The sequence below is a fragment of the Nerophis lumbriciformis genome, linkage group LG16, assembly GCF_033978685.3.
Source record: "Nerophis lumbriciformis linkage group LG16, RoL_Nlum_v2.1, whole genome shotgun sequence".
In the NCBI taxonomy this organism is placed as follows: Eukaryota; Metazoa; Chordata; class Actinopteri; order Syngnathiformes; family Syngnathidae; genus Nerophis; species Nerophis lumbriciformis.
The window spans coordinates 15,361,901-15,388,462 of record NC_084563.2 but is presented as its reverse complement, the minus strand read 5'-3'; the positions used below and the strand labels follow the sequence as shown (position 1 = coordinate 15,388,462).

General features: G+C 38.5%; 1 protein-coding gene and 1 long non-coding RNA gene across 5 annotated transcripts in view; one reads left to right on the top strand and one right to left on the bottom strand.

Moving 5' to 3' along the window:
- Positions 1-26,562, bottom strand: part of pcdh19 (protocadherin 19) — a 184,119-nt gene that overhangs the window by 31,261 nt on the left and 126,296 nt on the right. The gene's annotated exons all lie outside the window — the stretch shown is intronic.
- LOC133617032 (uncharacterized) overlaps positions 17,480-26,562 on the top strand; it is a 125,060-nt gene continuing 115,977 nt past the window's right edge. The window contains exon 1 of the long non-coding RNA XR_009816931.1: positions 17,480-17,544. This is a non-coding gene — a long non-coding RNA (uncharacterized lncRNA). The remainder of the gene's footprint in view (positions 17,545-26,562) is intronic.

Genomic DNA, 26,562 nt, shown 5'->3' with positions numbered 1-26,562 from the left:
ATAGGTTATGTTTGCGTTATTTATTATGTTGACGTGTGTGGAACACTTCTCAAGGGACCGGGACAAAACCAAGCACAACATGTTCGGCTGGTTCAGGACAGGTGTGGTATTAAGTGGAGATGTCCGATAATGGCTTTTTTGCCGATATTCCGATATTGTCCAACTCTTAATTACCGATTCCGATATCAACCGATACCGATATATACAGTTGTGGAATTAACACATTATTATGCCTAATTTTGTTGTGATGCCCCGCTGGATGCATTAAACAATGTAACAAGGTTTTCCAAAATAAATTAACTAAAGTTATGGAAGAAAATGCCAACATGGCACTGTCATATTTATTATTGATGTCACAAAGAGCATTATTTTTTTTAACGTGCCTCAAAGCAGCAGCTTGGAATTTGGGACTTGCTCACCCTGAGAGAGCATGAGGAGGTTGAGGTGGGGGGTGTATATTGTAGCGTCCCGGAAGAGTTAGTGCTGCAAGGGATTCTGGGTATTTGTTCATTCGTGTTTACGTTGTGTTACGGTGCGGATGTTCTCCCGAAATGTGTTTGTCATTCTTGTTTGGTGTGGGTTCACAGTGTGGCGCATATTTGTAACAGTGTTAAAGTTGTTTATACGGCCACCCTCAGTGTGACCTGTATGGCTATTGACCAAGTATGCTTGCATTCACTTGTGTGTGTGAAAAGCCGTAGATATTATGTGACTGGGCCGGCACGCAAAAGCAGTGCCTTTAAGGTTTATTGGCACTCTGTACTTCTCCCTACGTCCGTGTACAGCGGCGTTTTAAAAAGTCATAAATTTTACTTTTTGAAACCGATACAGATAATTTCCGATATTACATTTCAAAGCATTTATTGGCCGATAATATTGGACATCTCTACTAATGACCGTAAGTCTTGAACTATACAAAGTATTTCAATGGTTGGAATCTGTGCTTTTGCATGATACACTAGTTTCTATGGTAACCTAATTAGTTACCATGGTAATTTAAGTCACAGCAGCTCAGAGCAGGCACCAAGCAGTGTGGGTGGGGAGCGTTTCCACAGAGGTCAGCCTGAAATGTGGGTGTCAGGGACAGACGCGGAAGGGGATTTTTACAACAATGTTCTAAAGCTTAGTGATATTTTAGATATATCAGATTGTAGGTGAGTTTTTTTACCCTTCGCAGTAATATAGTGCTGTGTTTGTTGCATTTTTGTTGCGTTTCGCTTGATTGTAAAATATGTCGATGGAGAGGGGGTGTGACGTTCATATGTTGTCAATATTCAGTGTTTTATCGATCATAGTTAATATTGTAAATCCCACATTCTTTTTCGTGTACATTCTTGGTGTCTCATTCAGTAAAAAATTGTAAAATTCCATTGTGTTTTTTAAGGCGGTCTGCCATAACGTTTTTACCATTCAATCAGACATTATTGTGCGGTTTTGTATTAGTGTCATTATTAGGCCAACACTGATGTGAAGTTATTGGACGTTTGATGGTTGATTTGTTTGGGACACGCTTAAAGGAACGTTACATTGTTACGCAATGTAACGTGCATGCATTTTGTTATTTTTATCGCCAGACCTGTGTGACAGCACAAGCTATTTTACCTTAAGCGCTACATGGTAAGTGATCAAAAAATACAACGTTTAAAAACTTTCTTGGATGACACTCTTGACGATAAAATTGCATTTGTGTACAAATATCGGGTTCTTTTCTTAAGCAAATTTTCATTACGCCAGCGAGTAATCACCTTTGTTTAATCATGATTAATCCAAATTCCAAAATGCGATTAATCTGAAAAAAATAAAATAAATCTGACAGCCCTTGTATTTCCGTTTAGGGCAGGGGTGTCAAACGTATTTTAGGTTTTATTCGGCTCGCGGGATGAGTTTGCTAAGTATAAAAATAAGCCGAAGCTGCTGTTCTAAATGTGTCCACTAGATGTCACAATAGCAATTATTTGTATCTTTGTAGATGATGCTACATATGCACAAAAAAGAAACCACATGTTAGTGCACCAGTCATAAATAACATCCTGTAATTTGATGTTGATATTTTTTTTTAAATCTTGATATATTGAATAAGTATAACAATGAGCCGAAATTTTTTAATAAAAGAAACTGCTGCTCTAAATTTGTCCACTAGATGTCGCAATAGCAATTACTTGTATCTTTGTAGATTAGGCTATATATGTAAAAAAAAGAAAATTAAAAAAAAAATCACATAATGTAAGTGCACCAGTCATAAATGACATCCTGTAATTTGATTTTGATATTATTTTTTTTATATTTCCCGCCATCAGTGTGTGAATGTGTGTGTGAATGGGTGAATGTGGAAATACTGTCAAAGCGCTTTGAGTACCTTGAAGGTAGAAAAGCGCTATACAAGTATAACCCATTTAACATTATTTTTTATTTGATAGATTGAAAATAAATTCAATTAAGTTGACTGATGAACATTCTTCTTAAGGTTTATTTAAAATACAGAAACATAGATATCTGAAACAGTTATCCAATGGATGCATCATAGTTTTTGTAGCCAAAGCTAATTTACAACACTTACAACAACAACAACCAAAACAACAACACAGATCTAACATCATTAAAATAGAAAAATAAAAAGAATGAGGCAAAGAGGTGTCGATAATAGTAATAATACAAAGTGCAAACTAGATAAAAGCCAATAATAAAAACAATAATAACACAAAGTGCAAACTAGATAAAAGCCAATAAGAATAATAATAATAACGCAGACAAAGTGCAAACTAGATACAAGTCAATAATAATGATAATGATAATTATAACACAAAGTGCAAACTAGATAAAAGCCAATAATAATAATAATACAGACAAAGTGCAAACTAGACAAAAGCCAATAAGAATAATAACACAGACAAAGTGAAAACTAGATAAAAGTCAATAATAATGATAATAATAATAACACAGACAAAGTGCAAACTAGATACAAGCCAATAATAATAATAATAATAATAATAAGACAGACAAAGTGCAAACTCGATAAAAGCCAGTAAGAATAATAATAATAATTATAATAATAATAACACAGACAAAGTGAAAACTAGACAAAAGCCAATAAGAATAATAACACAGACAAAGTGAAAACTAGATAAAAGTCAATAATAATGATAATAATAATAACACAGACAAAGTGCAAACTAGATACAAGCCAATAATAATAATAATAATAATAATAAGACAAAGTGCAAACTCGATAAAAGCCAGTAAGAATAATAATAATAATAATAATAATAATAATAATAACACAGACAAAGTGAAAACTAGATAAAAGCCAATAATAATAATAACACAGACAAAGTGCAAACTAGATACAAGTCAATAATAATGATAATAATAATAACACAGACAAAGTCAAACTAGATAAAAGCCAATAATAATAATAATAATACAGACAAAGTGCAAACTAGATAAAAGTCAATAAGAATAATAACACAGACAAAGTGCAAATTAGATAAGAACCAATTAATAAAAAAAATTTAAAACTAAACATGGGAACACAATTGTTGCTCAACTAGACACATTTGTGTTTGTTTTTTGAAAGTGATAAGTGCAGGTATACATTTCAAAATGTCAGGTAGAGCGTTCCATAGTTGTGGTCCTCTTATTGAAAAGGCAGTCTGGGTCACACAATTTATTCAGAAAGTATAAACAACGACAAATAAAGGTAGAACACTATTAACCGCAACATCATTTTATTAACTATACAAGTATAACCCATTTACCATTTATAACGTTGGTGTTGTTTTCATGTGAACATTCCATTTTTACTTGAGGTACAAGTATAGTGGTCTTATCTACAGTAATGTTTCTTCTGTGTTGTTTGTGTTTTTTTCAATAAAACTTGGTTAAAAGATTTCAGTACTCTACGAAAATTTCAGCACATTTAAAAATACCGCCACAATAATGATAACCGTGATAAATTTGGTCACATAACCGTGAGAAGAAATTGTCATACCATGACATCCCTACTTGTTCTTCCCATTGGGTTGAGTTTTTTTCTTGCTAATGTGGGATCCAAGGATGTTGTTGTGGCTTGCGCAGCCCTTTGAGACATTTGTGATTAAGGGCTATATAGGAAAACTTTGATTGATTGATTGATTGATTGATCATTATGATTTGTACATTTTCAGAATTAACTTGGTCTATTTTTTAAACAACGAAAACAACCGGAAGTTGTCTTTATTTTTAAGTTATCATGCCGGGATTTTTATAGGAGTAGATTTTTCTCCATGTGGCCCCCCCATCTGAAATGAGTTTGACACCCCTGGTCTCGGGTCTACAGATGTGAATGAGCGACTATGCTATAATCATTTACAGTGTGCATGGTCCTGGGTAAATAAACATAGCAGACAACAATTATGCTAACAGTCCACAGTGTTGCTCCCCACACCTCGGAGATGATAAGTGGGGGTGTCAGTGCGGGGTCCGTCCACATGTCCTCTGCATGCGTTTTGGGCTCCTGCCTTTTAACGAGCGCCGCATGAGAAGAGGCACATCATTAAATGGAGCCCCTCTGAGACTCGCCTGTCTGCCATTAAACTTAACAGCCGACCTCTCCCATTACCTTTCATCCTTCCCTTTAAAGAGAGGCAGGGGATGGTGGGGGGGGGCAGCGGGGTTTGAAAAGTCAAATTTGGCCGCCATCGATCGAGCCTCTCGCTTGGTTGTATGAAAGAGAGGACAATAACGACGCCGGAATGTATCCCGCCTGATTCTGTAAATAACCCGAAACTGATCTGCCTGATTTAATATTCATGTGATAATTATGTTAATGCTCAGGAAGATTTGCCCGAAGGAAATATCCTTTTTTTTTTCTTTGTCTGAATAATGTTGATTAATTCACTTTAATTTGCTTTATGCACCAGCGCTGGCCACGACACGCCCGTGCATCCATGATCAGACGCTGCTGACCTTCTTTCACGCTCAAGTGGGCAAAAAACAAGCACTGCGACTGGAAGTAACCACCCGGGAAGCGTCGCGGTCATGCAACGTCAAGTCTTTATGACGCGGGGATGGAGCGTACACACTTTCTGCGTTTGTTTTAGATGCAGGCGGAAGTGAAACGTTTCCCCCCTGGTTCAGGACAACGGGTGCACAAACCCTCCGGTTCCGGGATGTGGAACTTATTTTCCGAGAAATATGCAAAGACGAGAAGCAGCGAACCGACCCCACGTCCCCAAGAGTTCATCTTTTCATTCCATCGGGGGATTGCAGTTACTATTAGGGCTTTTTTTGAAGCGATTTAATCACATTTTTGATTTTTACATTAGTCATTATTAGGGTTGTACGGTATACCGGTATTAGTATAGTACCGCGATACCAATGAATCATTTTCGGTACTATACCGTCTCTGAAACGTACCCGCGTTGAAGTCACGTCATGTCATTGCTGGTTTTACGAGCAGAGGAGCATGTTCGGCAGCGCACAATCACAGAGTACTTACAAGCAGACACAGTGTGTAGACAGAAACGGGAGAATGGACGCATTTTGGCTTAAAGGGGAACATTATCACAATTTCAGAAGGGTTAAAACCATTAAAAATCAGTTCCCAGTAGCTTATTTTATTTTTCAAAGTTTTTTTCAAAATTTTACCCATCACGCAATATCCCTAGAAAAAGCTTCAAAGTGCCTGATTTTAACCATCGTTATAAACACCCGTCCATTTTCCTGTGACGTCACATAGTGATGCCAACACAAACAAACATGGTGCATAGAACAGCAAGCTATAGCGACATTAGCTCGGATTCAGACTCGGATTTCAGCGGCTTAAGCGATCCAACAGATTACGAATGTACGGATGGTTGTAGTGTGGAGGCAGGTAGCGAAAACGAAATTGAAGAAGAAACTGAAGCTATTGAGCCATATCGGTTTGAACCGTATGCAAGCGAAACCGACAAAAACGACACGACAGCCAGCGACACGGGAGAAAGCGAGGACGAATTTGGCGATCGCCTTCTAACCAACGATTGGTATGTGTTTGTTTGGCATTAAAGGAAACTAACAACTATGAACTAGGTTTACAGCATATGAAATACATTTGGCCACAACATGCACTTTGAGAGTGCAGACAGCCCAATTTTCATCAATTAATATATTCTGTAGACATACCCTCATCCGCTCTCTTTTCCTGAAAGCTGATCTGTCCAGTTTTGGAGTTGTCAGCAGGCCAGGGAAGCTAGGGTCGATATTCTTCTCTTGATCATCTTCGGTGGCATAAGGGACGGTGTGAGCCAAGACATCCAGGGGGTTTAGCTCGCTCGTCTGCGGGAACAAACTGCCGCCATTGCTTGCCGTGCTACCGAAGTCCTTTGTCCCTGAATTGCTCACACACTACGGCAGATTCAATGTTGGTCTGGCGGCAGATTTCTTTGACTTTATCGTTGGAAATGCATCTGCTTTGAGTGTCGCAGGATATCCACACATTCTTGCCATCTCTGTCGTAGCATAGCTTTTGTCGGTAAAGTGTGCGGAACAAACGTCCAATTTTTTGCCACTTTTGCATCTTTGGGCCACTGGTGCAACTTGAATCCGTCCCTGTTTGTGTTGTTACACCCTCCGACAACACACCGATGAGGCATGATGTCTCCAAGGTACGGAAAACAGTCGAAAAAAACGGAAAATAACAGAGCTGATTTGACTCGGTGTTTGCAATGTGTTTGAGGAAATGGCGGATTGCTTCCCGATGATCTCCGAGAGCGAATAATAGAAAGGCGTTTAATTCGCCAAAATTCACCCATTTAGAGTTCGGAAATCGGTTAAAAAAATATAATCTTTTTTCTGCAACATCAAGGTATATATTGACGCTTACATAGGTCTGGTGATAATGTTACCCTTTAAAAAGTAAAGATAAAGGTGAAGTTATAACACTGAAACACCCTCGGGAAGAGGTGCTATGAGACATGCGGCTAACGTCCATCCGCAGTCGGCAGTGTTTTAGCTACTTCTAAATCACTAATCCTTGTCTCCATGGCGACAAATAAAGTAAGTTTCTTACAAGTATCATCCCTGCAGGACGAGGAATAGCTAAACATGCTTCACTACACACCGTAGCTCACCGGCGTCACAATGTAAACAAACGCCATTGGTGGATCTACACCTGACATCCACTGTAATGATACCAAGTACAGAAACGTATCTAGTCGATACTACTGTGATTACGTCAATATTTTTTGGCATCACTACATTTTCTTTCGTTTTTTTTAAATGTATATCATGTTTATAAACTCAGGAAATATGTCCATGAGGACTTTGAATATGACCAATGTATGATCCTGTAACTACTTGGTATCGGATTGATACCCAAACAGAAGAATAAGTGATTATTACATTTTAACAGAAGTGTAGATAGAACATGTTAAAAGAGAAAGTAAGCAGATATTAACAGTAAATGAACAAGTAGATGAATAATTAATTTTCTACCACTTGTCCTTAATAATGTTGACAAAATAATAGAATGATAAATGACACAATATGTTACTGCATATGTCAGCAGACTAAATTAGGAGCCTTTGTTTGTTTACTTACTAATAAAAGACAAGTTGTCTTGTAAGTTCACTATTTTATTTAAGGACAAACTTGCAATAATAAACATATGTGTAATGTACCATAAGATGTGTTGTTAAAATAAAGCCAATTATGACATTTTTTGTGGTCCCCTTTATTTAGAAAATAACCAAAAAGTACCAAAATGTACCGAAAACATTTTAGTACCGGTACCAACATTTTGGTATCGTTACAACACTAGTCATGATCAGACATGGGTAGAATACCCAAAAATTGTACTCAAGTGAGAGTTCCGTTACTTTAAAATTATATGACTCAAAATAAAGTAAAAAATAGTTTGAAATTACTTGAAGTATTGCATGAAAAAACTACCCAACTTGTGAGTGACTTCTGATTTATTTTAGAGCTATCGGTTTAATGGTTCTTAGTAGTGTTGTCCCGATACCAATTATTTCATATTTCATTATTTCAATAGGTAACTTTCAAGCTCCCGATCTAACAGATAAGTACAACTTTCCGCTGCTATTTGGTGTTGTTGGTTGTTTTAATGGGTTTAAATGACACTTATTGTTGTTAGTATCATCGTAGAAATACAAAAATATTGCCATTTTAGTCAACTGTCTTGCTTGCATAACTTAAATCATCTTTTAAAAAATGCAACATTGCGCAATTTTATAATTTAGGATGTCATGCATCAATTATTGTAGAAATTTCCTTGAATGCACATTGTTTATTTGCTCAAAAACAGTAATAGCAAAGTGCATTTTTTTTTTTTAACAATTCTGCAGTCTAGTGAGTGCAGATGCCCAATAGTAAAAAAATGCTTTAAAAAATTGGACAAAAGCATGTGAGTAGGGCAACCGCTTTAGAGAATGCTCCGGGCTTTAGACAGCTTGGTCCTCTCTCCTGTTATTGTTTGTACTTACTCTTTTGTATAGAATAATTTGTTAATCTTCAATTCCGATCTCCTCTTTTTTTTTATATATATCTAACTCTACAAGAGGCACATACGGCCAAACGTTACGATTAATGTTGTGCAATGCGAGGTCTCTGAATGCACATCCGAGCTGCAGTCAGATCCCGTGATGAAGCGTGTTGACCAAAATGAATTAAAAAAAAGAAAAAGTCCCCTCATCAATACTTGATACTACGAGTCACGAGAACGCAGCCTCTCACTGCTGAGACCGACTTAGAAAATGTTGAATCAGGTTGCGGGCGGGCGAGCTCCTGGCCCGCTAGGGTCAGCCAGGGGTTAGCAAGGGAGCGCAGCGACACTAATTGGTGAATGAAAGATAGTAATGATAGACGGCTGCCTTTGACCTCCTGATCCGTGTCCGCAGGGTGGGAACAAGGGCTCATATTGGGCTTTGGGTATTTAGGAGAGGGTATAAAAACCACTATAACATTTTGACAGCCCTAATGTATCCCATAATATGGTATATATGTATAACACCAGTGGAGCAAATTATGTTATGATCATAAAATGTTGAGGATATCTGTAAGATTGTCTTCCAAAAAGCATTATGGCCTAATTTTCATGTGGCCTGCCATATTAAAATGTGGTCTTCCACGTCATTTGTTGTGGACTTTTAAATTGTTGTGAGTGCCCTCAGTCTCCTCTTGGATAGAAAGGCCAACAGAGGCAAACCTTTGTCAGCATGTTTAAGATTTTATGTGGCCCTTTGTGTTATTCAATGTGGTCTTCCAGGCCACATAATTTAATGTGGCCTGCATTCAACGTGATATGCCAATTCATTCATTGTGGTCTTCCATATCATTTAATGTGTTTCGTCAATTCATTCAATGGGACCCGTCACATCATTTAACGTGGTCTTCCACATCATATAAAGTGGCCCGCCACCTCATTTACAATGTCATTCAACACGGCCTTGCCCTTCACTTAAAGTGGCCCGTTACAGTATTACGTCATTTAATGAGACCCGCCATGTAATTCAATGTCGCCTGCTCTGTCATTTAAATGTTGTCGCCACGTCATTCAACGAGGCCCGCCACATTAAAAGACGGTCTTCCACGTCATTTGTTGTGGACTTTTACATCGTTTAATGTGGCCCACCATGTTATATAAAGTGATCCACCATGTTATTTAAAGTGATCCACCATGTTATTTAAAGTGATCCACCATGTCAACCAATAGGGCCCGCCACATTATTTAATTTGGTCTGCCACATCATTTAAAGTGGTCTTCCACATCATATAGAGTGGCCCGCCACATCATTTAATGATTCCCACCACTTTGAAATGTGGTCTTCCACGTCATTTGTTGTGGACTTTTACATCGTTTAATGTTGTCCGCCATGTTATTTAAAGGGGTCCGCCATGTCAATCAATAGGGCCCACCACATCATTTAGGTGGCCTGCGACGTCATATAATGTGGCCCGCCATATTAAAATGTGGTCTTCCACGTCATTTGTTGTGGACTTTTACATCGTTTAATGTGGTCCGCCATGTTATTTAAAGTAGTCCGCCATGTCAATCAATAGGGCCCGCCACATTATTTAATGTGGCCCGCCACATTATTTAATGTGGCCTGCCACATCATTTAATGTGGTCCTCCACATCATATAAAATGGCCTGCCACATTAAAATGTGGTCTTCCACGTCATTTGTTGTGGACTTTTACATCGTTTAATGTGGTCCGCCATGTTATTTAAAGTGGTCCGCCATGTCAACCAATAGGGCCCGCCACATTATTTAGTTTGGCTTGCCACATCATTTAATGTGGTCCTCCACATCATATAAAGTGGCCTGCCACATTAAAATGTGGTCTTCCACATCATTTGTTGTGGACTTTTACATCGTTTAATGTGGTCCGCCATATTATTTAAAGTGGTCTGCCATGTCAACCAATAGAGCCTGCCACATTATATAAGGTGGCCTGCCACATCATTTAACGTGGTTTTCCACATAATATAAATTGGCCTGCCACGTTGAAATGTGGTCTTCCACATCATTTGTTGTGGACTTTTACATCGTTTAATGTGGTCCGCCATATCAATCAATAGGGCCCGCCACATTATTTAATGTGGACTGCCACATCATTTATTGTGGTCTTCCACATCATTTAAGGTGGTCCTCCACATCATATAAAGTGCATTGCGTTAAAATGTGGTCTTCCACGTCATTTGTTGTGGACTTTTACATCGTTTAATGTGGTCCGCCATGTTATTTAAAGTGGTCCGCCATGTCAATCAATAGGGCCCGCCACATTATTTAAATTGGCCTGCCACATCATATAATGTGGTTTTCCACTCATATAAAGTGGCCCGCCACATCATTTAACGAGGCCCACCACCTTAAAATGTGGTCTTCCACGTCATTTGTTGTGGACTTTTACACCGTTTAATGTGGTCCGCCATGTTATTTAAAGTGGTCCGCCATGTCAATCAATAGGGCCCGCCACATTATTTAATTTGGCATGCCACATCATTTAATGGGGTCCTCCACATCATATAAAGTGGCCCGCCACATTATTTAACGAGGCCCACCACTTAAATTGTGGTCTTCCACGTCATTTGTCGTGGACTTTTATATCGTTTAATGTTCCCCGCCATGTTATTTAAAGTGGTCCGCCATGTCAATCAATAGGGCCCAGCCACATTATTTAATGTGGCCTGCCTTAAGGTGCCCTGCCACATCATTCAATGTGGCCCCTTTGAGGACAGCCATATTTGGCCCTCAATAAAATAAAAAAGTCTGACACCCCTGCCTTAGATCCTCCAGGGTTGTAGTTGAAGGCACTGGCTGTGCTATTCTGGCAGGGAAAACCGACAGTTCCCATCAAGCCGAGGTGGTACTGTTCTCCGCTAAGCTGCGATGCAACAAGGTGACGGACAGGCAGGATGGAAAAACCCCAGATGGATTAACGAGGATGGAGGTGTAGCGCTTTCCCACGGAAAAGAAGTATAAGTGGAGGGTTGGAAATGGTTCGAACCCCCCCCCTCTTTCTGCCTTTACCCACAGCTGCAGTGATAAATGTCTCTTTGTATTCTGCACAGAAAAGTGCGAGTTACAATGTACTTGTCCTGATTCCCCCCTCCCACTGATTCAAACACAGCCCAGTATGTTCCTAATCTGTATGCTCGCATGGCGGATGAGATAAAACACTTTCTCTCTTAGTATTGCTGCAGTGTAGCCATGACTTCACTGCAAAGGGAGCTCCTAAATGTGAGTCAGTGCTACAGGTAATGGAGATGATTATAAGCTCGCTGGGCTGCGGGCCAGCTGCCTAGAGGGAGCGCGGACTGCCCGGTGTCTCATATCCTGGGATCCCTGTAATACAAGCCTGACTTTGGCAGTCTCTCTGTGGCTATCCTGCCCACTTGCAGGTCTCCTCAGGTCTGGACAGCACATGAGTAGATGTGTGTGTCTTCATTCTGATAACTCCAGCTGCAGAGTGGAGAGGGCCGCAGATTCAAGAGTCCAAGGGCTTGGGGGGGGCCGAACATCGAAATGTGGATGTTTCCTCAAGAAGTGCCTTTATTATATTCCTTCAAGACTGCGTTTACTCATTTACAAAGTAAACAAATTGGCTTTCACACCGCACTGTCAATAAATTCATTATTCTGCCCTCGCTTCTTGTCTCCAGCGTGTGCAGCTAGTTCACAGCATGAAGAAACAGAAGCTCCAGAAGTTTTGAGGATTGATGTTTCTACTTTTGAATTATGTCCCTTAATTTTATTTCTTTACACTTTTTCATTCATTTAGGTTTGTAAGACTGAAAATATAAACATAATATAAACATCACAAAAGTAATAATAATAATAATACCTGGGATTTATATAGCGCTTTTCTAAGTACCCAAAGTCGCTTTACATGTAGAACCCATCATTCATTCACACCTGGTGGTGGTAAGCTACTTTCATAGCCACAGCTGCCCTGGGGTAGACTGACGGAAGCGTGGCTACAATTTGCGCCAACGGCCCCTCCGACCACCACCTATCATTCATCATTCAATTCACCAGTGTGAGTGGCACCGGGGGCAAAGGGTGAAGTGTCCCGCCCAAGGACACAACGGCAGCGATTTTTTGGATGGTAAGAACCTGCAACCCTAAGGTTTCTGGCACGGTTGCTCTACCCACTACGCCATGCCGCCCCTAACATCCATTGTGTATTTATATAAATAGATTAGGTTTAGTGTTAATACATTCACACTACTACATATGTTTACGCGCATAGTACAAAACCTAAAACCTGTGAAGTTGGCACGTTGTGTAAATCGTAAATAAAAACAGAATACAATGATTTGCAAATATTTTTCAACTTATATTCAATTGAATAGACTGCAAAGACAAGATATTTAATGTTCAAACTGAGAAACATTGCAAAAAAGTTGGCACAGGGCATTTTTACCACTGCGTTACATGGCCTTTCCTTGTAACAACACTCCGTAAACGTGTTGGAACTGAGGAGACACATTTTTGAAGCTTTTCAGGTGGAATTATTTCCCATTCTTGCTTGATGTACAGCTTAAGTTGTTCAACAGTCCGGGGGTCTCCGTTGTGGTATTTTAAGCTTCATATTGCACCACACATTTTCAATGGGAGACAGGTCTGGACTACAGGCAGGCCAGTCTAGTACCCGCACTCTTTTATTATGAAGCCAAGCTGTTGTAACACGTGGCTTGGCATTGTCTTGCTGAAATAAGCAGGGGCGTCCATGAAAAAGACGGTGCTTAGATGGCAGCATATGTTGTTCCAAAACCTGTATGTACCTTTCAGCATTAATGGTGCCTTCACAGATGTGTAAGTTACCCATTCTTTGGGCACTAATACACCCCCATATCATCACATATGCTGGCTTTTGAACTTTGCGCCTAGAACAATCCGGATGTTTTTTTCCCCTCTTTGCTCCGGAGGACACAACGTCCACAGTTTCCAAAAACAATTTGAAATGTGTAACTCGTCAGACCACAGAACACTTTTCCACTTTGCATCAGTCCATCTTAGGTGAGCTCGGGCCCAGTGAAGCCGGCAGCGTTTCTGGGTGTTGTTGATAAATGGCTTTCGCTTTGCACTGTAGAGTTTTAACTTGCACTTACAGATGTAGCTACAAAATGGCAGTGGTTTTCTGAAGTGTTCCTGAGCCCATGTGGTGATATCCTTTACACACTGATGTCGCTTTTTGATGCAGAACCGCCTGGGGGATCCAAGGTCCCTGTATGTGACTCATCACAATTAAACCTAAGGTGTCAAATTTAGCGCTGAGTTCTGATCGGCCAAACAAAAAAACAACACGACAACGAATACAAAAGACATCCCGAAGTCAGCAGTTTCAATACAAAACAAACTAAATATCTTTCTGCACAATACCTACTTACATAGTTTTGTGATGAAGCTTACAGATGTGGATTTCTACTGTTATTGCTTCTCGTCTAGAACACTGTGTCCGTCGCTTTAAAGATCCGACAGGAAACAACGACTTTTATACATTCATACTTTGTTGTCCAGTCCTTGTTAAAAGTCAAATTTTCGCAATTTATTTCGATTTTTTTTTTTTTTAAGTTTGAATGTGTTACCCTGAATTGATTAACGTGGACACATACAGGGACATTGGATCCCCCAGGCGGTACTGCATCAAAAAGCGACATCAGTGTGTAAAGGATATCACCACATGGGCTCAGGAACAAGTTGAAAAACTTATTGGGGTGTTACCATTTAGTGGTCAATTGTACGGAATATGCACTGTACTGTGCAATCTACTAATACATGTTTCAATCAATCAATCAATGTGTAGTCTTCTTCTACTCACCCCACTGCTGCTTCACTGTGACGCATCCCTCGCTGGCGCCCCCTGCAGTGTGGCGGGAGTACTGCATTCATTAGCAAACCTCATTTAAATGCCTATTTGGGTAATGCTCGGCGGGCCAAATGAAAAAGCTTTGGCAGCCCGGATGCAGCGTTAAATAATGATTCCCCCAGTAAAGTCCGGATACCTTTATCGGTGTACACACAAACCAAAACAATGGCTAACAGCGACAGCTAATCAGTCACCGGCGGTGCAACAAAGATCACCCTCTCGGCGCATTTGTGAAATGTCACATTTGATTGTACGGCGACCGGTCGGAAATGAAATGTTTACGCCGGCGTCGTAGCATTTCCCCTGCAAACTGCGGTGTTATTTCCAAATTAATAAAAGGCCACGTTGTTACTGAGTCACAAAGACAAATGCATGCGTGGGAGGGGACTGTTGGGTAAATAAGGAGCCGCATAACGACTCTTAACCTCTAATTGTGCTGAATGTGCACGGCAAAGGTAATGTAAATCACTGCTTCCATTATACATGCAGTAATGGTGAGCTGTTGCCCTCACATAATCGTATAATACGATCATATATGCACCAACAAGTATCACAAGGGAAGGTAGTTCTGCACATTTGTTTGCAAGAATGAAATACTATGGTAAGGTTTTCAGGCCTATTAAAACAACATGTTTCTTCTGCTTCTTCTGTATACATTCTAAGGACCAAACTAATCAATTACTTCAGCCGTTGATTGGTATTGGCCGATTTTCGTGGAAAAATATGCGATCGGTCAATGCCGATAAATGCCTCTAAATCAGGGGTTTCAATGGGGGTCCACATGGAGAAAAATCTACTCCCAAGTGGACCGGAGTGGTAAAATCACGGCATGATAAATTAAAAATAAAGACAACTTCAGGTTGTTTTCTTTGTTTAAAAATAGAACAAGCACATTCTGAAAATGTACAAATCATAATGGTGTTGTTTTTTTAACACTTAAATGTTGCGGTTAATAGTATTCTGTCTTTATTTGTCGTTATTTTTACTTTCTGAATACATTATGTGATAAAGATTTTAAAAAAATTATCAAAATCAAATTACAGGATGTTATTTATGTAGTTTGCTCATTTTCCTCGGCTGATGTACTAACGTGGTTTATTTTGTACATATGTATCATCATCTACAAAGATACAAATAATTGCAGATTTAGAACAGCTGTTTCTTTCATTAAAACATTTTAGGTTAATTTTTTATGCTTAGCAAACTCATCCCGCGGGCCAGATAAAACCTGTTTGCGGGCGTGATCCGGCCCTTGGGCCATACGTTTGACACCCTTGGTTTAGCTGATTGGAGATCTAGCTTCCGCAGTTAGTCGGTCCATGACGATCACTTCTGTTTTGTTTGATCAGCCGTTTGGAAACAATTAAGGTGTGCAAAAAAACATTTACTAAATATTACTGTGTAAATATCTCATTTCACAACACACACATATATATATATATATATATATTTGCTACTTATAGTCCAATGTGGTTAATATATGGGAAAATATTAGTGTGCTCTATAGTCCGAAAACACTGTATATTTGTATTTATCCTAACTATTGATGTAAGACATTTTTGACAACTGTTTGGAACTTTGTGTGGACATGTTGAGTATTTTTTTATTTTTTTTTTATTATTTTTTTACGTTTTCTTGACCGGAAGTTGTTTTATTTTGACAGCGTTTGTGGAAGTCGCAAAGCATGGCTTTGGAAACTACACCCTCTGAACACAGTAAATGTAACTTTTTTTATTTTTATTTTTTTTATTTTATAAACCTTTATTTATAAACTGCAACAATTACAAACAATCGAGAAATAATAATAATCAAAATAAGTACAAAAACAGTACAAATCAGCACCAGGGGGTTGTAAACTCAATAAAGTAACTAAAATAGAATGCAATATATATATATATATATATATATATATATATATATATATATATATATATATATATATATATATATATATATAAACAAAGTGTAAAGCCATAGGCTCAAACAAGTTCAGTAAATAACTAAAATTTGGAACACAGCATCATAGTTTTTATTTTATTTTTGGTTATTAGAGGTAGAGAGTGTTTTAACGTAGAGTTCTAATTCTTTTTTAAAGGCATAAAAAACAGGTCGAGTATTGAGAAACTTACATTTATGAATATAAAACTTAAGCCAATATTAAAATGAGGTTGCAAAGGTAAAATTCCTTTAAAAAAAAATGTTCATACAGTATAAATCCAAATAGCACATCTTTAAAACGAATGTGTCATTAATATTGTCCAGGATGAAGCGACAAATGCCTTGACATGTTGTGTTTGTGGTTCACAAAGGCAGGTCTGTCATTGCGTAACACGGTGACGTCACACTTCCGGTAGACGTAATTGACGCAGCACCTGTAGAATCTCGTTGCCACCTGTCAATCATCCTCATCCCCAGCTGTTGCTATTTACGGTTTTTTGAACAACTGTATCCAGCTAGGAACAAACCTGCTCACCGGACACCCTCTTCATCTTTTATTGAGCCCCCTCGTCAGCCGTGAGTCAACATTTTCCTTCATTATGTGTTAAATGGCGGCAGCGTCCACCCAAAGTCAATAGTGTTACATGCTGGCTTAGTTTTCGAGCTAAGTACGTCTAAACAAGGGTCTGATTTACGGTTACGCGATAGCCGAACATTTTACCAAGATGTATAAAGTTGAAAGGACCTCCAAGTTTTCTTTTTAGTTGGTCCATTTTGTTGTTAGAGTCCTCCTGCAAATAACGCCGATTTGGCATTGCATTTCGTAATTGTCCTCAAACAAATAAAAGCACACACCTGTTGCTTCAATATGAAAGTCATAACTTGATTAAAACTTGGTTTATTGTCAAATTATGGAATTAATAGATGTATAAAGTGCACTTCTGATTTCTGAATTAAGATTTTTTTTTTACTTTACATTGAATAGCTAATGATATAATTGTATCAAGTGATGTACTGGTATATAATAATGCATTGGATTTATCCAATGCATGTATATGTGGCCATAATTGTGTGATGCATTTGTTTTAATATTGCTGTGTAATATGTGTCAATAATTGAACAATTTAATTATTTTGATGACCGTAATTAAAGTGTATTTGAGTGCTAATTTGTGTTTTTGAACCTGTTTAGGTCCAATTTTTTTCTTTGATCTTCTCAAAAATGATGACGAGCTACCTACACACCACTTCACGGTAAGAGACAACTCCCCACCCCGGGATATATTATACTTGTTCCCTTCCATTTTTAAACTATGGACGTATAAACTTTTGGACTGAATTGATTGAGACTTTTATTAGTAGATTGCACAGTACAGTACATTTTCCGTACAATTGACCACTAATTGGTAACACCTCAATAAGTTTTTCAACTTGTTTAAGTCGGGGTCCACGTTAATCAATTACGTGTACAATTGATTAACGTGGTATTAATTACCGATTGTGAACTGTTTATTTATTGTACATGTCTAATTATTTCTCTATAGCAAATATTGTGTGTATATATATGTATGCATGAGCATATATGCATATTATTCACACCTTAACCTCTATACTGTACCTACCTCTACTAATAAGTGACATAATATTCACTAGTCTAAACATTCAGCCCTATACCTAGTGGCTCCTTGGAGCATTTTTAAAAAAGGATTGAAAATGCAAAAAGATGTGGGAAAAATATTTTTTTTGTTTTAGTATGTTTTTTGTTGAAGGACAAACATGACACAAACTTTCCCAATTGTTAGAAAACCCCACTGTTTAATATGTTTGTGCGTATGCTTCACTGATGAGTATTTGGTGAACATCGTTTTGTCCTACTAATTTCGACGGTTCTTGAACTCACCATAGTGTGGACTGTGACGCAACAGTTTGTTTACATGTAAAAGCTCTCACTCCTTCTTTGTCTCATTTTGTCCACCAAAAGTTTGCATGACTGCAAGCTAATCGATGCTAACATGCTATTTAGGCTAGCTGTATGTACATATTGCATCAGTATGCCTCGTTTGTAGGTATATCTGAGCTCATTTAATATCTTTTACGTGTACCCTCTTTGTATATAATTTAGTTTTGCATATCTGTATGTAATGTTGGCTGCATTTCAGATAGTTGTTTGTGTGCCATGTTGTTCCAGACCACAGCAAACATTACCTCGCTGGCCAAAGATTGTAATAAATGTATTAAAAGCCGTTTCCTTTAACTTGGACACACACATCTATACCTTTTTGGCCAGTAATTTCCAGGAGTTATCTCACTTTCTGAGTAGCCTCTGATTTACTAGTGGTTTTTAATGTTGTAAAAATGTGTAGTATAAATATTACATTTCAACATTTCTGTGAACGAAGATTTCCTTCAGCTTTCGACACATCATTTAGGCTATTGTAGCTAACATAGACACGTACATCATGTGCTGTCTTCATTATAACACTTATATACGGCTTTTAATTTTTTGTGGCTCCAGACAGATAATTTTTTTGTATTTTTGGTCCAATTCAACATTTTGGGTTGCCGACCCCTGCCCTAGTGCGTTACAAATGCATGCTTGGATGAGTCTGGTAAAGAAAAACTTGCACAGAATCATTCCTATGTAGAAGATTCCTTGTCAGAATTACCAGAAATGTTCCTGGATGACTGCACAAGCATCGCCACGGACACGAGGGATGATACTCGAAACCAGTTTTCCCGGTTGTTCGATAAGAAAAGAACCGAGTCCTCGGACTCGAATCCCTTTTTGAGAACCGGTACCCGTTATCGAGACCCCTATAGTAAAGAAAAAGAGTTGGTTCTTTATTTGAATCCCGTCCCGACCAGAAATGCCCCGTGAGACATCACAAGAAATGATGTCACGTAGCTCAGTCATTAGGCGCAGATAGGGAAAGCAGGAAAAACAATGGACCGGAAAAAGCGCTCCAAGGTGTAATAAAGTTCAAAACAAAAGGTATAATCCAATGAATAACTTTACTGAGAGATTTGAGCAGGGTACAAACACATGACGAACACTTTTACGACCAACCGGAAACAGCAACCAGGCTAGCAACGTTCTTAAAGCAACCGCAGCACATACATATATATACAACATATATGACATGATCTCCCTTTTTTAACTTTTGTTTTTCTTTCGTTGTAAAGAAAACAAAATCACACTGTATATGTGTTGTCTGTCTAAATATAAATAATGCAGATGAGGCGTGTTGGCCGAGTTCTTGACGTTTACTTTCACAGCGTGCTCATAACCTCATTCTTAGCTGCCGGGTGACGACATGCAACAACACTTATCGGGGCTACCGCGCATGCTCGTCACTCCCGTTGCATGCTGGGTAGTGTAGTTGTTATATTCCCTAGCCTAGCTCATAACATCACATATTTCCCCCTATAAAGAAATAATGTTAACTCAATAAAGTGTATTTCTTTTTTTTAGCTGTAACTTTTCATTTTTTTAGCATTGTAACCACATTTGCAAACAACTTTTCTCTTCATAGAATTTTCTTTCAATAATGAAATAAAGTGCACAAATGTCAAAGCATCATAACAAACAGTAATGTCAAATAGCAGCAGAATTGCATTTTTTGGAGAGCTGTATTATTTTCAGTTTTGTGCCCAAGGGACTGATTTTATTTAACACTATATTATTATTTATACACCTATAGTGATCACAGAGACAGGTTGTTTTTGTGTTACTGTATATATTTGTTTTTTCTGAAAAATCCCACTTAATATACTTTGGGTAACAACAGTCAATATTTATTTATTTATTTTTTAGGGGTGTAACAGTCAATATTTATTTATTTATTAGATTTTTATTTTTTATATATATATATATAGATATATATATATATATATATATATATATATATATATATATATATAATAAAAGTGAGCTTTTGTTAAACCAAATATTGTTTTTTTCCATATACAACAACCTATCTGGACTCGATAAGAGAATCGATAAGGAATCGGTTCGATAAGACGATTCCATAATAGGCTTGAACTCCATAATTTCTGATCAAACATCATCCCTAATGGAAACGCATTTCAAAATACAAATTATTGTCGCCAAAGTCACCATTTTTGCATATGCTGACATTGATTCATGAAAAAACACAACGAGGGTGAATGCGCGCGCTGGGAATTCTGGGAATCTCTCGCATTCCTGTGATTAACCTTTGAAAAGAGACAAGCCGACACTCCATGCGGTGTTTGCACTCGGCTCCATTTTAACATTCTGCTCCCGGCCTGCCTCCTATCCACTTGTGTGCTCATCAACTCGAGCACATTACCTGTTCTTAATCCGCCTCTCTGTAACCTGGGATCAAGTCTGTTTTTCCCTCTTCTGCCGGTGGCCCGACGAGGTGTTCGACAAACAACCGCGATCCACTTGGTTTCTCGCGGAGATTATTAACACACCTAGCAGGCCACAGCGTCATGAATAAGCAATGGGGATCCGCTAGCCTATTTTCTCTCGCTCGCGCTCTCTCTCTTGGTCGGCCTGAGCTGAATGCCAGGATTGTGTGGAAAATGAGCTGTCAGTGGAGGGGCCGCGATGAGATACATCAGACTCATTGTGAGCCTCAGAAAATAATGAACTATTCCCATTTCTCACTCTGATATGTTCAATACGCTATCCATGACAAGTGCAGAGAGATAAGCAGTTTTCCCCCTTGAGCTGATTAAACACACCGGCTGTATTCAGAAGAGCTTTGCTTGGGATGAGGAAGCAGGTGATGCTCTTGCAGAGTTACCACATTCTTCTCACGGCCTCCAAGATTGTCTCCTACTTTTGGGGATCAAAGTTTGTTTTAGTTAAAATGATATGGACAGATACGGAGTTTTTTCATGAGATTACTCAAATGACCGCATTAGTAATATATATCACCGCGGATTAATCACCTACAGTCCCTTTTACTGTACCTGTGGGTTGTTATACGGTCAGGGATCAGATCAATGCATACGTTGAGTGAGGAGTAGACCTGGGCGAAATGGCTGAAAACTGTATCATGATTAGGGATGATGTTCGAAACCGTTTCTCCCGGTTGTTCGATAAGAAAAGAACCGTTCGATAAGAAAAGAACCAATTACATGGACTCGAATCCCTTTTTGAGAACCGGTTCCCATTATGGAGGCCACTATAGTAAAGAAAAAGAGTTGGTTCTTTATTCGAATCCCTGGGAACGAATCCCGTCCCACAAGAAATGCCCTGTGGGACATAACAGGAAATGACGTAGCTCAGTCATTAGACTGAGCTACGTCATTTCCTGTGATGTCACACAAGCAGCAAAAATAATGGACCGGAAAAAACGCCTCAAGGCATGGCTATTCACCTATAGTGATCACAGAGACAGGTTGTTTTTGTATTACTGTATATATTTGTTTTTCTGAAAAATCCCACTTAATATACTTTGGGTAACAACAGTCAATATTTATTTATTTTTATTTTTTTAGGGGGGTAACAGTCAATATTTATTTATTTATTTTATTTTATTTTTTTCTTACAAAATAAAAGTGAGCTTTTGTTAAACCAAATATTGTGGTTTTTTTCCATATACAACAACCTATCTGGATTCGATAAGAGAATCGATAAGGAATCGGTTCGATAAGAGGATTCGATAATGGGCTCGAACCCGATAATTTCTTATCAAACATCATCCCTAATCATGATATAAGTGTATTAAATAGATAATTATTTATATGTTTTTATGATCGAAAATAAGGACCAGAAGAAAAATATATTACCGTATTTTTCGAAGTATAAGTCTCACCGGAGTATAAGTCGCACCTGCCGAAAATGCATAATAAACGAGGAAAAAAACATATATAAGTCGCATTTTTGGGGGAAATTTATTTGATAAAACCCAACACCAAGAATAGACATTTGAAAGGCAATTTAAAATAAATAAAGAATAGTGAACAACAGGCTAAATAAGTGTACGTTATGACACATAAATAACCAACTGAGAACGTGCCTGGTATGTTAACGTAACATATTATGGTAAGAGTCATTCAAATAACTATAACATATAGAACATGCTATACGTTTACCAAACAATCTGTCACTCCTAATCGCTAAATCCCATGAAATCTTATATGTCTAGTATCTTACGTGAATGAGCTAAATAATATTATTTGACATTTTACGGTAATGTGTTAATAATTTCACACAAGTCGCACCCCCGGCCAAACTATGAAAAAAACTGTGACTTATAGTCCGGAAAATACGGTACATATTAATGTTTTTATGTAAAATGTAACCTTCCTCTGGTTATAATTCTCTCCACTATTAAGGTGAAGAGGAAAGGAAATGTCAACACAAGCATGGAAACGATCAATGTAAACAAAAGTAAATAACTAAATAACCTCTTAAAATTAAAATTAATTTGTAAGAAATGCATAAAGTGTAAGAAAACAGTGCAAAGTGTGAGAATGTATACATAAAGAAACCTGATAACTATTTTCTGCAGGTTTAGTGCCAGGAAGTTACAGCTGTGCTCTAAAGTGTGAGCGTCTGCCAGAGTGTCAAGGTGACTTTTCCTGTTTTATCCACAGTTTCGTATTTTTTACTTTCTCTTTTCACTCCATGCAAAGAATCAACCGCGAGACAACAAGATGCCGCAACCAAATTTGGTTGTTGATACTGTTACCTGATTGGCTGTTAGCGTGGCACCTCCACCGGTCAGTGGTTGCCTTTGTTCATGCAACCAACCTTACTTTGCAACTTCCGGTTTACGAACATAATTTTTGTTTTTATTGGTATTGTTTGATCACCCAGCCTCAGTAGGGAGACTCCGACTGGTGGACTCTAATTTCTTGAAGAGACTTTAGATTATACTGGTTCCAAGTTTTCAGCAAATATTACATATCTTTTAGTCAAACCATTAAAATAAAATGTATGACATTCTGACAAAAAAAATGTTGATTTAAAATGTATTAAAATTTTGCCAGCAAGTGATTTAGTGAGATTAGTCATGATTAATCACAATTCCAAAGTGTGATTAATCTGATTTAAATGTAATTTAAATCCATCATTTGACAGCACTCATATTTTTTAATTACAAAGATGTTATAAAATGTAAATATTTCTGTAAATTAAATGATTACATGATTTTATTTGTATTTACCAGTTTCTTATAGCCCAAAAGACTTTTGTCCCTAAGCTGGTTTGTAAAACGTAAGGGAGCGTCAAAAAACATCACGTTTGTTTAAATCCCCTCCTCACGTATTCCCGCGTGGAATTAAGTAAAGAACCAACACAGAGAGAGAGAGAGAGAGAGAGAGAGAGGATGTGGGGATGGGAGGGATTTTTAAAGAATTTGTTGATTTACTTATGCAAGTACAGCAAACAAACCCTACCGAGGGACCGCTGCTATTTTAAAACATGAAAGCAGCGTTACACGCCCGCCTAATATATTCCGACGTGTAAAAACAAAAAAAAAAACAAAGAAGGAGAAGTGATGGCAGCGGTCTGTTTTCCAGAGGGTGAAATAAATGCTGGTCAGCTGTTTTTTTACTCCTCTACATGCTTGTTAACTCCACAATGCGCTATTCAAAGCAACTATATGTAATAATTTCAATAAATAAGTGAGGATACTGTCGCTACGGCAACCACTGATGACCTTTTTAGTCCGCAATAATGGCAGACCACACCTTTTATGTTGTCTTAGCATGTGCTTTTTTTAAGACCTACAGCAAAAATGCCAGTCACAGATCCTTTATGGAAGAAGTCCTCTGCTGTTTTTAAGAGCCAACTGCAGAAACAATAGTCAAAGATCCTCTATATGACAGGAGTATTCTGTTTTAAAAGAAATCCAAAACAGAATACTAGACAAAAATCCTCTACATGGCAGAAGCACTCGGCAATATCACAAATGGGAGATTTTTTTATGCGACGAGTGCTCGGCTATTTTTAAGAAGCTGCTTCAAAAATACTAGTCAGATATTCTTTTGACAGAACCAGCCCTGCTGTTTGAGGACCAATCGCAATAACACCGTTCAAAGATCCTCTAAATTGACAGGAGCATTCTGCTGTTTTCAAAGTCCAACTGCCAAATTGCTACTTTTTTAAGGATCTATGTGACGAGAGAGCTGCTGTTTTTAGGACTCTGCTGCAAAAACATTTTGTCAGAACCGCCATGTCGTTTACGGACCGATCGTAAAAATGCCCGGTTAAAGATCCTCTACATTACAGGAGCATTGCAACTGCAAACTTGCTACTCAAGGATTTGAGTGAAGAGAGTCTACTGTTTTTGGGAATCTGTTAAACAATATTTGTGCGTGTGCTGCTTTGTTGCAGGTTGTTTTTAATGTGTCCTCTATAACAGTGTTTTTCAACCTTTTTTGAGGCAAGGCACATTTTATTTCATAAAAAAATCCGGAGGTACAGCACCAGCAGAAAACGTTAAAAAAATTAAACTCGTCGTGCCTTATTTTGAGTTTGTTGGTGTTTTCCTGTGTGTTGTGCTTTAGTTTTTGTCTTGCGCTGTTATTTTGGTGGCCCTTCCTGTTTTGTTGGCAGTTTCGTTGTCGCTATTCTTCTTTGTGTGGACATTGTTGATTGTCATGTCATGTACGGATGTACTTTGTGGACGCCGTAAGTTTTTGCTGTCGTCCAGCATTTTGTTTCTGTTTACTAAGTAGCCAGTTCAGTTTTACTTTCGTTTTGCATAGCCATTGCCTTTTCCTTTCTCTTTTGTTCTTTTGGGGCGGTGTAGCTCGGTTGGTAGAGTGGCCGTGCCGGCAACTTGAGGGTTCCAGGTTCGATCCCCGCTTTCGCCATCCTAGTCACTGCCGTTGTGTCCTTGGGCAAGACACTTTACCCACCTGCTCCCAGTGCCACCCACACTGGTTTAAATGTAACTTGAATATTTGGGGTTTCACGATGTAAAAGCGCTAGAGAAAAGCGCTCTCTAAATATAATTCACTTCACTTCATTTTTGATTTAAGCATTACATACCTTTTTACCTTCACACTGCCTCCCGCTGTGTTCTGCATATTGGGATCACAACAAACCATCCTCGTCTCACCCGACACATTCCGACTTTTACTAAGCAATTAACTACCTGCTGCCACCTACTTACATAAAGTTTTACGTGGTTACCCTGCCGAGTTTTACACAGCACAGACACTAAGCAACGGCACATTATTTGCAGATTATAATTGATTTGCAAAAAAATATTTTTTTGTACCAATTAGGTGAAGTTGCATAGTTTCCCACGGCACACCAGACAATATCTCACGGCACACTAGTCGCGGCACAGTGGTTGAAAAACACTGCTCTATAAGACAAGAGTATTCTGTTTTTAAGAAGCTGCTTCAAAAACGCTAGTCTGAGATATTTTAACAGTACCACCTCTGCTGTTTTTGAGGACCAGTTGCATTAACAATGATCAAAGATCCTCTAAATTGACAGGAGCACTCATCTGTTTTCAAAAATCTCCACTTAAGATGCTATGACGAGAAAGACCTGCTGTTTTTAAGAATCTGCTGCAAAAATACTGGTTAAAGACTTTTTTTTTGTCAGACCCAACATGCGGTTTTTAAAGGCCTACTGAAATGCGATTTTCTTATTTAAACGGGGATAGCAGGTCCATTCTATGTGTCATACTTGATCATTTCGCGATATTGCCATATTTTTGCTGAAAGGATTTAGTAGAGAACATCGACGATAAAGTTTGCAACTTTTGGTCACTGATAAAAAAGCCTTGCCTGTACCGGAAGTAGCAGACGATATGCACGTGACGTCACAGGTTGTGGAGCTCCTCACATCCGCACATTGTTTACAATCATGGCCACCAGCAGCGAGAGCGATTCCGACCGAGAAAGCGACGATTTCCCCATTAATTTGAGCGAGGATGAAAGATTTGTGGATGAGGAAAGTGAGAGTGAAGGACTAGAGAGCAGTGGGAGCGATTCAGATAGGGAAGATGCTGTGAGAGGCGGGTGGGACCTGATATTCAGCTGGGAATGACTAAAACAGTAAATAAACACAAGACATATATATACTCTATTAGACACAACCAGGCTTATATTTAATATGCCACAAATTAATCCCGCATAACAAACACCTCCCCCCTCCCGTCCATATAACCCGCCAATACAACTCAAACACCTGCACAACACACTCAATCCCACAGCCCAAAGTACTGTTCACCTCTCCAAAGTTCATACAGCACATATATTTCCCCAAAGTCCCCAAAGTTACGTACGTGACATGCACATAGCGGCACG